We start from the raw sequence: 15,901 nt of genomic DNA, 5'->3' as shown, positions 1-15,901 counted from the left end.
TGGAGAGGCGTCATAAATCCGGCCCAACGCTGAACCTCCAGAGGACGTCTGAGTTCAAAGGGTGTAGGGAGTGCGAGTGTTGTTTGGGATAAATTGTGGCATGCTAGATGTTTGAATGGATTCACTCAACAGCAGTCTGGACTCCTCCCAGCAGTATTGAAAGTCCTAATGAGGCACTGTCAAGGCCTGGGGTGAAGTGTTGGTCGGCGTTGTGATAGACAGATTGGCTCTGATTGCAGATAAGACCACTGCCGGGGGAGTGGGGTTCAGCTAGAGAGAACAGACGATGTAAAACAATAGAGAGGACCAGTGGTGGAATGTAATTACATACATTTACCCAAGCATGGTACTTACAAATTTAAGGTACTTGTACTTTACTTGAGTCTTTTCTTTTCATGCCACTTTCTACTTTTACTCTTCTGCATTTCAGAGACAAATGTTGTACTATTTACTCCATCACATAAATGTGACAACTTTAGTTACTTTACAAATTAAGATTTTTGCACACAAAACACGTAGTTTATAATTTATAATGTTTTATTATAAATTAAACTACCCAACAATATAACAACCTCCATGTGCAGCTTGATGTTCAGCTGATTAAACACTTCATTGATTGTTTCCAGTTTCTAAAATGTGAAGATTATTCTACACTGAGCACTTGTACTTTAAATACTTTAAGTAAATTTTCCTAGAGATACTTACATACTTTGACATTATTAACATTTTCAAAGCAGGACTTTTACTTGTAAAAGAGTATTTTTAAAGTGTGGTATTAGTACTTTTACTTGCGCTACATTTACTTTGCTTTGTTTTGGGTTAGAAAAAAATGTAATTTTCTACATCTACACCTCGCAGTCACACTGCTCCGGCGTTTCTGAACCCTTAAACCGGAGACATTTCAAAGCACTGTACTCCAGCGTTGTGTTGTAGTCTCAACGGCCACAAACAGAGACCTTTGGCTACACCGACACTGGCGCTAATGTTTCTCCGCCTGATTGGGTCTTAACGCTCACAAGAAGGTTAATGAGATATGCGGTTTGTGCGTTTTAGTTTGAACAGACATTAGTTCTTTTACTGGAGTTCACTTTTGGCTCAAAACTGTGCTTAAAAAAAATGTAGCAATGTAAATGTAGCATTAAGTTAAGGAGCTGAACATTTCTTCCACCACTTGAGATGACTAACTTTCTGAATGTCGAGGACAGTGGAAGGACATGTAAGATCTTGCTTAGAGGTCAACATTTTTTTGTGATCTGCTGAATGGTGGGCCTTATTTTTCACATATAAAAACAGACTTTGTTCTCTGACAGTACGGCTCCCTGGAGTTAACTGCAGTTTTGTCTGAAGTCGCTCAGATGACATGTATAGGATAACAAGATCACAGAGAGGTTGCCATGGTGTGGTGAACAAACTTGGATTTTGCATGCGCATAACAGGATCAGACTCAGCCTCGCTATAAAACACTGAGTGGGACTCGGCAACGCATGGGTGAGATTTGTAGAATCCCAGTGTGAACTCTGAGGAAAGCTGCCAGACGCAGACAAAATGGTCAAATGGACCAGGAGGCCTCAGGGAGGCAGGCTTCATGTCTGGGGTCACCAGGGAGCATCTGGCTCAAGACTCACTGGTGTCTCTGTCCGTATGGTTTATTGAAGAGAGGCTTGGCAGGGACCTCAAAAAAAATGTCAGTTTTTGAGTTGGAATTTGGAAATTGGCTTTAAGTTACTGGATGTCTTAATACTGTACATGACAGGTGAGCGACACATGCTGTTGCCGAAATACAGATCGCTTAGGAAGGGTTGGGATTGGTTCAAATGCATTTCTAAGAAAATGTAAGTCTAGAAAATGGTAAAAATCTGAAGACGACTTTTGTTCCAGTTTGGCTGGTAATTTATATCACTGTCTTCTCCATAACAGCTGGAGCTTTAAGAAATTTAGATCATGTTACATAGTATTTGCAAGATGTACTTAAACCATATATCATTTGAGCAGCTGGAATAAATGTTTTTGTACCAAGTAACAAGTTTTGGAAGTACACCAGCTGTATTATAGCTTCAGTCAACAGAAAACAACATGGTTACATTAGTCTGGATCAACAGAAGAACATGTCCAGGGTAAAGCCTGACGGATGTCCACCTCCGCTCTCTGTGGGTTGCCGTTCTCAAAATCACTTCACAATGGGAAACAACAAACTTCAAGCTAGTAAAACTCAATGAATTGAAAACAATTTGGATTTTGCAACTAGACAGGCCTGCTTGGTTCTTTTGGGAAATTATGTAAAGATTTACAAAGAATATGTTTTCTTTAATATTGTATGTGCCTTTTTCTTTTGCGAGGGGCACAGGTCAACAATAACCTGTTTAGTTGCAACTGAAATGATTATCATGCAAATAATCTGCACAACCCGACTTTTACATATTGTAATCCATATGTAATACAGTATAATGCAATATATTTTAATATACACAGTGTGTTACATTCAGATTTAGAATTACATTGCAGGACACTGTTCTTAATGCACTCTGTTAGGTAGTGGGATCATAATGCAAAGCACAACTCTGATGTCTATTTATGAATTAAACTACAGTGAAACACAATGGAGATACTTCATTTCTGGAATGTTCTTGACTCAGTTAGTGTTCTGCCTGAAACGTTTGGGTGAATAAATGCATAAAATGACTTCCAGACTAACTATATACAGACGTATTGAATGTATAAATATGATATTTGGAGAACATTTTTTTCCCATCACTGACTGACTGGGAGACTAAAGGGTTTGGAAATATCTCTCTGTGAACGACTATGTGCAGCATGATGCAATTAACTTATGGCACCAGATCAACTGCAAATTCTTATTTCCTGCAGAACACAGGACGCTGAGGTACGGATCCTCTGCAGTTAATTATATACAGGAGATGTGAATACATGGTCAAAGACACAGACCCCCTTGACGGCTATCTTCAACCCTCATGTACTCAACAAAGCCCGGCCAATATAACAGAACCACCCCGTTCACTTTCAGTTTGAAACACTCTCCTCAGGATGTAGATTCAAGATGATAGATGTAAAATCTCCTTTTTTCCATGTGCAATAACTCAGCTTATTTATTTTTTAAAGATAGCTGCTGTAGTATTGTGTAAAATTCTGTATACTGGATATACAGGAAACCTTGTTGTACTTTTGTTAAAGTGACTGAACTGAACATCAAGGCAGCATCCCTGATTTTTGTCTTCATGAATGGGTTTGTATAATCTCATATGAAAATGTATGCACAACACTTTGGATGATATCCTACAAAAATAGGCGACTGCCGGCTGGTCACATGATGCCGGGTGCGTATGTCGGACATGTTTTTATGACCCATCCATTCACCCGAACATCTTCCGTACACAGCCCACAGCTTTTTTTTTTAAAGCAGTCAATTTGGTGCCTACAGCAATAAACACTTAGGATATGTCTCATAGTGCTTTAATTTTCACAATTTTTACAATATGCATGATGGTTCTAACAGCACAGAAACATACCTTCTTCTGCAAAATGAGAAAATATTGCCTGTTGTGCACTGTTCCACAGGATTGAAGAGGAGTGAGCTTCACAGGGGCCTCAGCCTGCAGGGTTATCTGAAGGATACAGCGCAGTGATTTGCAGGACAAACATGAACTCTGAATAGGGAAGGGAAGTGGGTGGTGTCCAACTCTGGAATCTCCATTAGCACAACACTGTAGGGGACAGAGCTGCCCTGCCCCGAGGCACTGACTCTCAGTCAGTGGATTGGTTTATAAGAATAATATGTGGTGAAATCAAGACTTTAAAAAGATTCATGTGAAGCCTACATAGACCTTACCCATGCTGTGTTTCATCGGTATTTGCCTCTGTACACATATAAACCTAGGTGGTGTAGTGCAAGTAAATTGTACTGTCAAGCAGGAGTTATTACATTCTCTGCTTTACAGAGGAATCTGATGTAGAAATGTATTGGTTGCTTGAATTCTTCTTGTAACTCTGTCATTTCACATCTGATTGACTGATCACCCTTATGGGATTACTGGTATAGCTGTCTTGGTGTCTGTCTTGTGTATCTGTATCTTTTGTTGTTGTTGTTTTTATGGACCGTGCGTCTAATAATAAAGGCTATCTACATCTGCAATCTCTCTGTGAAAATCAGCTGCACAAGTACAAGCATTCTGGCCCCAGTTAAATCCAATACTGTTACCTTGGGAGATAACAAGGGTCAAACAAGGGTCATAATGCCTCGTCTGTGTTTGTCAGTGTGTCAGCTTGTGTTAGTTAGTGGCGGATCTGTCTTGTTTGGCAGCACAGTGTGTTTGGATGGAGCAGCTTGAGCAAAGAGCGGGCATGGATGCTGGAGACCTTTACTCTGATTGAGGGTAATACCTGGCTGTTGACTGCTGAGGAATAAACAAGTGAGAAGAGAATTTAGCTTTTAGGGCAAGGTTAAAACTGGGCAATAGGTGCAAGTGTAAGAATTAGGGCTGTCAAATGATTCAAATTTGTAATCAAATTAATAAGAATTTTCAGTGGATTAATCAGGATTAATCACCATTTGTAATTACACCTGAATCCTAACCATTTTTTTTCTGAAATGCATACCAAAAGATAAATAACAGGACACAGATACATAATTTTTATATTATGTGCACTGTCAGTCCCAATGGTTGTCGTCTTGCCCTCGATGTCCCACTTACGTGCAACAGAAAGGAACTTTTCTTTACAAGCCTCCGCAAAATGACGCTCCTCAGTTTTTAATATAGTCAAAGCAATAGAAGAAATGTTACTCCGAGGTAATTGTTGTTACTCACTGATGTCCAATGGTCTTTTTCGTTTTCATAGAGCTCGTAGATTTTCGTCATAACTGTGGCTTATAGGATGAGTCTTGAGACGCCACTTGCAAAACATCAAGGAAACCTAAGTCTTCTACAATGCTAATGGGTCTACAATCCTTTGCAATCCATTTTGCTATTGTGTTGGTCAAATTATCTGTGTTTGATTTTGTTAATGGCCTAGGAACATTCAGCGTTGTCTGGCGCAAACCACTTGCTGAACCTGACGGCCCAGCAAACGCATGTTTGGCGTTGACATGGTACCTCAAGCTTGAACAGCTCCGGTGAAATTGAAACTCATTGTTACAAATCTTGCAAATAACCTTGCACTTGTTAACTGTACCATCATCATTCTTTTTATATTTGAATCCGTCAATAGGCCCACTTTGCTCACCTTGCTCCATCTCGCCTCTAGCTCCCAACCACTTTCCTGACCTGAATAATTTGTCACACTGCGCATGCGTGAAATGCATTAAAAAAAATTGACGTAATTAACAACAAACAACTAATTAACGTCGTTAACGTGCTATTTTTGACAGCCCTAGTAAGAATTCAATATATTTCCTTCAGGAAGACCTAACTCTTAATAAATGCTTTCCTAAATCCAATCAGTTGTTATTCAACAAATGTACATTTTATCATGCTGTATATAACTTTTGCATATCTGCAAACTAGTCTCTCCTGATTGAAATGTAGCTCAGCGTACATCTTTTCAGGAAGACCTCACTCTTAATCAATACTCTCTTCCTAAATGGAATCAGCTTGTGGAGGCGTTTACCTTCCTGCTAAGCCAATCAGAAGCGTACATGAATTTCAAGGGCCAATCACAGAATCACAACCCTGCTTTAAATCTTTTTTTCCCTTTGCTATCAGCTGTCATTGCAGCCTCCACCCCCCCCCCCCCCCCCCCCCCCCCCCCCCCCCCCCCCCCTCCACCACCAGTCCTATACTCCAGTTGACCGGTCCGGAGCCTCCTTTGGTCTGGTCTTCGGGGTCCTTCGTCGCCACCACCGGTGTCTAGACTCCTTTGGGGGGTCTGAGGGTTCTCTACCCATATATACAAACTATTACAGTATAATAAGGAATCTAATCTATATTAGATATATATATACATATAATGCATGTACAATAAATTGTTTTGCATATCTGCAAACATGTCTCTCCTGATTGAAATTAATACAAATAAATACTAAGATCATTTTTAAAACTATTAAACATGAGGTGCATCCGTGCAACATATTTTAGATTACATACAGTTTTATTATTTTGTGAGGCGCATTATATGCAAAAAAACTACATTTAGTCCAGATTCACTGGAAGCATATGGGCAAAATCTGAATTAAACAGTTTTTGACATAAGTCGCTCTCACCTGCCCATTGGGCCAAATATGGAACCTATTCTTTGACTGAAGACAGATTTAACAAGGTTTTCAGATCTGCAGCTTGTCCTGGTAAGTTAACGTTATCAGAACATAAATGAGTTGTGCTTTCGTCTTTTGTGACACAGTTAGTGATATGACTGAATGATGTTTTTTGTTAAAGAGCCCAGAGATCCCAAGCAGCAACTGGTGTGAATTAGAGGGTCTGAAGCGCAACAAAGAGTTTCTTAAGGAGCAACACATGCACGTTTGAGCCCTTACCGTGGACCGAAACCACCAAGTAAAGACACACAAGAACAGACATATCGAATATTTACAGCTGAAGCAGTTGTGTCCAGGAGGAAGGAGTCCTTTATTTGACATCTGGCATACTGGTAAAAACACATATCTGTTAAAAGTTCATTTAAGATAACTGTTAGGAAGGGCTGGAACCGGGTACAACACACGGTTGTTGTTCAGTGTGTGTCATAAATGCATTTGAAAACAGTGGTAACATCAGAACAAAATATGTGTTTATGCAGGATCAGCTGCAGCAAATTAACCTCAGAGTGTGGCTTATAGACTGTACAAATATAAAAGTGCCTTAAAGCTGCATTATATGTAATTTCCAGCAGGGGGCGACTCCACCAGCTCCAAAAAGAAGTCTGCTTCATCTAGAAGTTGATGAGAAAATGACCCTATTCTCACTTGATTTAATTAAGACTTTCATAATAAGTTTATGGTCTCAATTGCTAGTTACAAGTCTTGTTCAATACAGCATGGTGCTTATTTAGTAAATGATGGTCCCATTTATTTGGAAACAGACTATAAAGCAGGGGATGGATTAGGACCTGCCAGCCAGGACAGAGGCTTTGTGATGCTAACCATGCTAACACTGTGGCCATTAAAATACACCTCAACTTGTTTTCATCTTAAATTCTGACGCATTTACTGTGTGTTTTCACTTCATCAAAGTTAATGGTAACATCTTGGTCGCCTAAAAATGTCTTGTTTCCGCATTCAGCTAACCATGCTAGTTAGCATTAGTTATGGAAATCTGCAGATTTTCAGCACTGCCAGACATGCAGATGAGAGGCGGAGTAACGGAGGTCAGTGTTTAAATTGAGACTGGACGACTCACTTCAGAACGGTTGAAATTTGGCAACTCTCCCTCTTTAGCGTTTAGCTTAGCACAGCACCATAAAACCATAAACAAAACTGGCCTGGCCATGTCATCCTCCCTAACTCCACCCTCTGGTCAAACAATCGTCAAAAAATAAAGATGGCGACGGCCAGATTGCCAAACTCGAGGCTTTAAAAAAGCAGTCCACAGCAGTTTTGTGGCGTGGCTACAAAAACAGACAACAGAAAAAAAGTGGGCAATCAGATCTTCTCACAGGAGGCATATTACCAAAGCACGCTGGGTTCTCCTTCCTTGGGATGTACAGCAGGTAAATATAGTGTGATGGTGAAAGACTGAGTGCAGCTAAAACCAATCTGAATGCTTGAACCAATCCCAACCCTTCCTGAGCGATCTGTATTTTGGCAACAGCATGTGTCGCTCACCTGTCATGTACAGTATTAAGACATCCAGTAACTTAAAGCCAATTTCCAAATTCCAACTCAAAAACTGACATTTTTTGAGGTCCTTGCCAATGCTGAATGTGAGGTGGACAAAACAGAAAAAAATCACTCAGTAAAATTCCCCAGCACCACAATAACCCTAACCGTCCTCAGAAAAAACCACACCGTTGAGTCATCGCCTCTCTAAAATAGTTTTAAGAAAAACATCATAAGCTTGAAGACAGAGCTCATTGCAGGCTGTTGTGTTAGACTGCATTGGTTTTAACTTGGTGGACCTCATCATCTGGGATGGCTAATTGCACCTTTTAGTCATAGAGTGGTAGTGTTGCTCAGTACAAGGAAACAAGGAAAGGAAACATAGGTTTTTACACATTTTCCATGTGGGCATGCTCCATTTATGGCCGTTACACTATTTTTCAAAATATTTGATAATGTAATGCCTAGAAATCTGTACATAATTTGGGAAAAATATACTTTTTTTTGTTGATTTTTTTTAATGCTTTCAACACCTTTTTTCCACTTTCCTCGCTTTTTTAATATTTTTGTCGTTATTGTCTTTTTATTCAACTTCTTTGTTGCATTTTCAATGTTTATTTGTCAGTTTTTTAACATTGTTGGACATTTCTTTCAATGTTTTTGTCTACCCTGTGATGGTGACATGTTATCCGCCCTATCAAGGAGAAGCCATCACATTTTTAGCAGTTTTAGTCAGTCACTAAATAATGTAGCTCAGTGTGAATCCTTTCAGGAAGACCTAATTTAATCAAAGCTCTGGACCTAAATGGAATCAGCTGGTGGAGGCGCTCACCTTCCTTGTAAACCAATCAGAATCATACTCAAATTGCAAGGGCCAATCACAGAGTCACAACCCTGCTTTAAAATCCAGTTTCTCCCTTTGCTATCAGCTGTCATTGCAGGCAAAGAGTGCAACCCTCCCCCCCTTCCACCTCCAGTCCACTACTACAGCTGACCGGTCCGGAGCCTCCTTCGGTCTGGTCTTCGGTCTCCGTCGTTGCCACCACCGGCGTCTAAATACCATCGGGGGGGTCTGATGGTTCTCTACCCATATATAGATATATGAAATATTTGTATAGCGATGAAGTCTAGGTTCTAAAGACTTTTTACATTTACAATACAATACAGTACAGTACAATAAACCTTATTTGCATTTCTGCAAACATGTCTCTCCTGATTGAATTATTTATTATGTGAGGCATCTATAATACCACACTGAATGGGATCTAAATATTTGTTTCGTTCCTTTGGCATATCCATCAGCCCTCATAGAGGTTCTGAGAGATGGGTGACCTTTTTTTTGTTGGCAAGTTTAGCCAATCTGCTGCAGCAAGAGGCTGCTGACTATGGTCAAACTTGCCTAATAAGGCAAATTGGAATTTGAGATTGTAGGCTGAAATTGACATGTTAATGCCAATGGTAATGCTAATGGTATTCAGTTGAAAACATGATTGTCTACTTGTGTAATTTGATGTGAAGCCAATTGTAAATTAAAACAATTATGCAAAAAAACAAGTCTCGTTTTGCATTTCTGAAAAGCAGATGTGTGGTCATGTCTTACTTACCTGTAAAACGTCAACTGTGACTTAAACTAGATCAAAAGGGTGTTTCTTTATGTTGGTGATTGTTTTGTTGAATGCAACTGTTCACACCCATTCAGTTAATCAACTTCTGATTTCATGAAATATGCATGGGCTAGCAGCAGGCGCTAGGCAGGGAGTTTTGGCTTCCAGGGGATGTGGCTCGATACGAAGGAGGAATCCAAATCATGCATTGCTCCAAATTGGCTCCCTGTGTCTTCAGCGTTCTACACTGCAGCAAAACCTCAGTCAAGGCATAACAGCTCTATGAAACTCTTAAATCAGGGGCTCAGCGCAAATCTAGAGGGTGTCTGGGAGCATGCTCTGTTTACGGCAGCTAAATGCACTTTTTTTTAAAACCGTTTGATAAGAGAATGCACAAAAACTGTACATCATTTAGGAAAAAACTTATCCTTGTAACATTCTAGCTGAGACACTTACTGCCTATGTGTGCTCTGGTTAATCATGTCCCAAAACTCTGGCCTTTACCTTGAAAGATCAGTAAAATGGTTTTGCTGCTGGACTATTATAATGTTTTCTTTGAAAAACCTCCATCTAATGATTTAGATCTATACTTAACAGATAATGCACATAATTAACATCAAAGCAATAAGTGAATATTTATTTTGTTAAAAGCTAAAAACTTTTGTCTGTGTGTTTTCTCCCATCATTTCATCATATCAGCTATTCAAATGAGTAGCCCTTCAAATCTGCAAATGTCAACCTAATCAACAGTCACACCATATGTTGACAGCAGAGCCTGGCAATCTTCCAAAGAACCCCCCCACACACACACACACACACACCTACCCGTGTGAATAGACTATAGATATAAAGGATCTATTTCATTTAGCCCACAAACATGGATTTAACTTCTCTTACTCCTTTCTTACTTCTCATTTAAGACAGCAAGTCCATAATTTACCAAAGTGTTGAAGCATTCCGAGTAAAATAGAAACTGTTTGTGAACAGCGCTTAGGTCTCTGGCCGCAGAACTGGACTGTGTCCTGTGGCTTATTATGCTTTGGTATAAAATCATCACATGGATCACATTACACAACCCTCGTGTAGTGAAGGTCAGAACATGTCTCGCCACTGCTTGGCGAGACACTTCCAAAACACCCATAAACAAAAAAAAACTTATACTAATTTTACTAAATCTCCCCAGAAGAAGGAAGGTTAATCTCTTTAATAAAAACGGATAACATTTGTAATAGCAAAGACACAAAATCATCACTTTCTCCAGACACTGACAGACTGCAGTGTGTCTTGGCGCGAATAGTCAACAGCTTGATTGATTATCGTCGGGTTTGCATCCAGGCAGCGGGCCACGTCTCTGCGGCTGTTGCTGGATTGAAGGATGAAAGCTCAGTCTGGAGCCCCGTGTGGTCCTGGACCTCAAGAGGCCTCCACTATGGCAGCCTTGAACACACCAACATACATTTTCCTAATATTCAGCCTTTATTTTGATCAAAATAAGGGTGGGGATGCATAGCAGTAACTCTCCTTAATTTATAGCCTTGGAAGGAAGGCTGCTTGCTGTGCACCAGTGCCAATAATCACAGTGAGGGATCAAGGAATGTTTGGATGGCGCTCCGGATTTTTACAGTATTATCACCTGAACCCAGCTGTGAACAGAATAACACATCCCATAACCCTGATGTGGTGTATTATGGTCTTTTCAGACGGGGAGCAAATGTCGCACCTCGTAATTCATTTTCAACGGGAGACGAGCGAGCAGGTAGGGGTAGGGCTCACCGCCATTGCACCAAATGCGACAACATTTGACAAGCACTTCAAGCATGAGTCAATACCGTCAGCTCTGTGTTTTTGTTCTTTAAGATGTGATTAATATGTGACTGGCAAGGTCTGCAAATGTGGTCTGGAAAACAAAAACAAGGACTGTATAATGGATAGACACAAACAACGCAGCTTCGACACAGTTTGCCAGAGAATACATTTCCCATATAGCCTTGGATTGAAAACAAATCCAGACCTCACATTATGCTAAACCCGCCAGTAATTGCTGACTTGGTTTAATTCAGACTAACACCTGAGCATTTTCTAATACAACTGCCTGATCAAATCCCCCCCCCCTCCCCTTGGCAGGTTTGGCTAATTGACTCTGTAAGTGCAGCCAGGAGCCCACTGTGTCACATGTTGCTTAGTAATGGTGTTTTTAATGATGTTGCTAGGGATCTTTGAGCTGACAGATTCCATTTGATCCTAAACCCTTATGCCTACTGATTTTTCCCTAAGACAGTTATGTTTTCATAAAGGGAATATTTGCCTTCATAACCCATTGCCAGAAGAGATCTGAGGTCTTATTATGTGTTAAAAACATCCAAATCCACAGAGCAGTGAACAGGTTGTACATTATTATGTTTATGATGCTACAAATAACTTTTTGTAAACACACATAATTCAAAGTTAGTCCCATTTATTTTAAAATAGATGATAAAGCAGGGGATTCTTTGGGACCTGCCAATCAGGATCAGGATAGAGGATTAGCAATGCTAACCATGCTAACCCGGTAGACATTAAAATAGTCCTGAACTTGTTTTTTGTTTATTTTCATCTTAAACTTTGACCCTGTCGCTGTGTGTTTTACTTAATCAAAGTTATTTGGAAATGTTTGTCTCCAAAAAAATATATCTTCATCAGCATTCTGCCAACCACGCTAGCTAGCTAGCTAGTGCTAGCTGACAACTTAAGGGAATGTTTGCCCGATTTTCTGTGTACTGCCATACATCAAGATGAATGGCGGCAGGATAAGCAAATAATCAACATCTATTTATTATTTATATAGCAATTTACAAAAACCAGCAGGTATCCAAAGTGCTTTACATCAGGAAACAAGAATAAAACAACATATCATACAATAAAAAGAATGAAACCGGGAAAACAGTAAAGTCAGAAAAGGTTACATGGAAACAGGAGAAGGAGAGGGAAGTTGTCACACCACTGTAACTATAAAAGAGGTCCATCTGTAACAGTGTGAATATCAGGGGGTAGCTTGTTCCAGAGTCTCGCGGTATTACTACTAACTCGCATTTGAGCCGTTTTGAATTGGCAACGTTCCCTTTTTAGCGTTTAGCTTCGTGCAGCCCCACTGCAACCATAAACATCACCACTTAGCCACGTCATCCTCCCCAGCTCCGCCCTTTTGCCCAAATATGGTCACTTCTGGCTCCAAAAAGCAAGATGGTGACGGCCGAAATGCACACTGCTGGCTTCAGAACGACAGTCCACAAACCAATGGAGGATGTGTTCATCATTTTTACGGACTATGGTTGAGACCAACATTTCCATCCAAAGAGCCATGCGGCTACCTAAAAGCTGACACTGGCTGCTGTTAACTACACTTCAATGTGCAAAACCAGCAGAGTGCCCCTTTAATCTAGCCAAGACTATATAGCTTTCATTAGTCACCGTCTTCCATGTTGTTTTCATACCTGACTGGCTCAGGGCTGCGTGTTGTGGACCGTTGTACTTGGGTTGGTTCGTCTGGACATGTGAAAACATCCCGACGGAAGCAGCTCTCTCCCAGAGCAGTTCATTTGAGGTAAGACAGCGTCCAAGAGCCAGGCAGACAGCCAAGGAATGTTTAACGAAGCTTACCGCAAGGTTTCTTTGTCCCACCGTGCACCGACGTACACGGTCTGCATGAAATGATGTTGTCATGATGGGTTCTCTGTGGGTAGATGCATTCTGGGAGCACAATAACTCTAGAACAATCCAAGATAACTTCACACATCCGCCCTGATTACATTTAAGAGCTCCAACCCATGTGATGCATAAAGTATTACGCTACTTAGATATGCACTGCTTTATTCACTAACTAGGGTTAATAAGGAGCTCATTAGGATAATTGCTTTTGGGTCACATATTACGGTTAATATGGGAGAACATTTGGCGACTAAAGTCACTTGTCTTAAGCTTGCAACAGTCTTTAGTGCATATGTTTAAAACCTTCATTCTTGGGTTTAGTAACGCAGGTAAAATTCAGATTGAGCAAAAAGAACAGACAAATGCAGAAACAACTGACAGAAATCCGACAGCTGCTCATATGGTGCAAGTAGAAGCGGACACATTTTGTCAGCGCAGCTGCTTATGATTGTTTGTTTTCCTTCAGAATCTGAACAATGCCACTGCACCGCTTTGTTCACCAAGTATAGTTTGCTTGTCAGTTGGGAAATGAAAACATAAACATGCAGACCGGTTCGAGCCTTCAGACTCATTGTCCACCGACACAGGTGCTCTTTATTTTCCTTGATTACTGAAGACATCTACTCAGGACATCAGGACAGCATGGGCTTGCACACACTTTGATGATTGACGTCTTCCTGTTAGCCTATTGTGTAATTACATGTACATGTACATAATATTCAGTTTTTTTCCCTAAACTGTTTACACGGTTAATGACAATGAATACTGCACTATTTACCCTGTTTACAAGCAGCTGTGCAAAAATTGAATTTTTTAACGTTTTTCCACCGGTGGTCTTGTTGGAGGGTGCATACACAAACTCCTTTTTTTGTTTTCTAACCACCTTCTTGAAACGTTTGGCTTTGCAATGTTTGGGAATATCCCAAAACCTGTTGATATCCAAGTCTTTCATAACGTTTAAAAGTAGGTTTCTCCTTCGGACCTGAGATGTGGGGTTTTTCTTTTGGGTATGGATCTCTGTGCAGTCTTGGAAACGGTTGGCGGGTTGGCTTGTGTATATACATTTATTTATTCTGTTTATTGATCCCCAGTGGGGAAATTACAATTTACAAATTGAATGTGTTTGTTAGTAATGACTACACAGAGCTGACTGTAAGCCCGTAAGAGGCAAGAGGTCGTGCAGAAAGGGAGCGATGTCAGAGTGAGTGGGCTGCCAGCTGGACCAGCTCCCTGACCGGTTAGGGGACTACCGAGTACCGTGCCTTGCTCAGGGGCACCTTGCAGTGCCCAGTAGGTGAACTGGCATCTCTCCAGCTACCAATCCACACTCTGAACCAGTGACCCTCCGGTCCCCAACCCAACTCCCTATGAACTGAGCTACTGCCAACCCACAAAAACCATGGCAACGCACAGAGCTGACTGTAAGTCAATAACAGGCAAGAGGTCGTGAACTGTCGCAATGCTTTGCAGGATAAAAGCATTTCAAAGATGCAAAATAAAATACAAAACAGACCTTTTGGTTGAAATGGATTTATTCAACATTAGTATGAATGAATGGAAGTATTTAAGATTACAATGTCAGCACAAGCCACAAACACACCCTCAAAAGTATGTGACAGTAGAGCTGAGCAATTAATCAATATTATATTGATATTGTGATATGAGACTAGATATTGTCTTAGATTTTGGATATCGTAAAATCGTAATATGGCATAACTCTTTTCCTGGTTCCAGGCTGCATGATAGTAAAGGTATGTCATTTTTTGAAGTTACCAGACTGTTGTATTATTGGCTTTTACCCACTTAGTCACTATGTCTACATTACTGATGATTATTCATCAAAAATCTCATTGTGTCAACATTTTGTGAAAGCACCAACAGTCAGCACTACAATCTTGTTGCGGTATCGATATCGAGGCATTTGGTCAAAAATATCGTGATATTTGACTTTCTCCATATCGCCCAGCCCTACGTGACAGCTTTGAAGAGTTCTTTTTTGGCACGCCACATCTAATCAACTCAAACGACTAATGCTAGCCGACACAGAAAGAAGCTGATGAGCTGGAATCTGGGATCAAAGATATAGGGTATAAAGAGCAGGCCTGCATACAATAAGTGATATATTCTGAGACCTAATTAAAGGTAGACACTTTCAGCCGCATTCAACAGCAGCACACTAGATCAAAGGCTTTAGCTAATTAGCAGTGACACCGCTAATATCCCCCCCCCCCCTTCACAGTTTCATTATGAATGTGTCCAAACAGCTTCCTGGATGGAAGCTCCAATACACTGCTTTTCATGCTGTTCAAAGATAGGCCTTTTAATCTTTCAAATGATCATGAGTCTGTACTCCACTCATAACTTTGTTTTAACTTTCCTAACAGCAGCGTGAAGCCAGTGGAAGATCATCCGAGCAAAAACACATTGCAAAATTATGACAGCAGCACCTGCTCGCTGCCACTTCAGGTCGAGTTAGCTGCAAAACAAATCTAATGCAATGGCACACAGAGTCTACTCTTTCAAACCAGGCGTGGCAATTTAGGAGACAGGAAGTGTGTACCGTTTCATACCTCATTTAGTACAGAGGATCTACGGGTGTACTGTGCAAGGTGTGAACATGCGTGCAACCTTCCCTCCTTCTGAGTACTTTTGTGTCTTTTGGAAACTGTGACATTAATCAATTTTGAGCCAATATTTTTTTTTATGATGTATTCTCCTTTCACACCATACAGAGTTCAGTATGTCTGAAAACCAATCAGGACTTAAAATCACTGAAGACACAGTTTGGACTTTGATCTGAGGATGACAGGGACACACTGCAACAAGAACTTAGATTTTTTTTGGGAGTGTTGGC

This window comes from Etheostoma cragini, chromosome 4 (genome assembly GCF_013103735.1).
Source record: "Etheostoma cragini isolate CJK2018 chromosome 4, CSU_Ecrag_1.0, whole genome shotgun sequence".
NCBI lineage: Eukaryota > Metazoa > Chordata > Actinopteri > Perciformes > Percidae > Etheostoma > Etheostoma cragini.
This window is presented reverse-complemented; position numbering follows the sequence as displayed.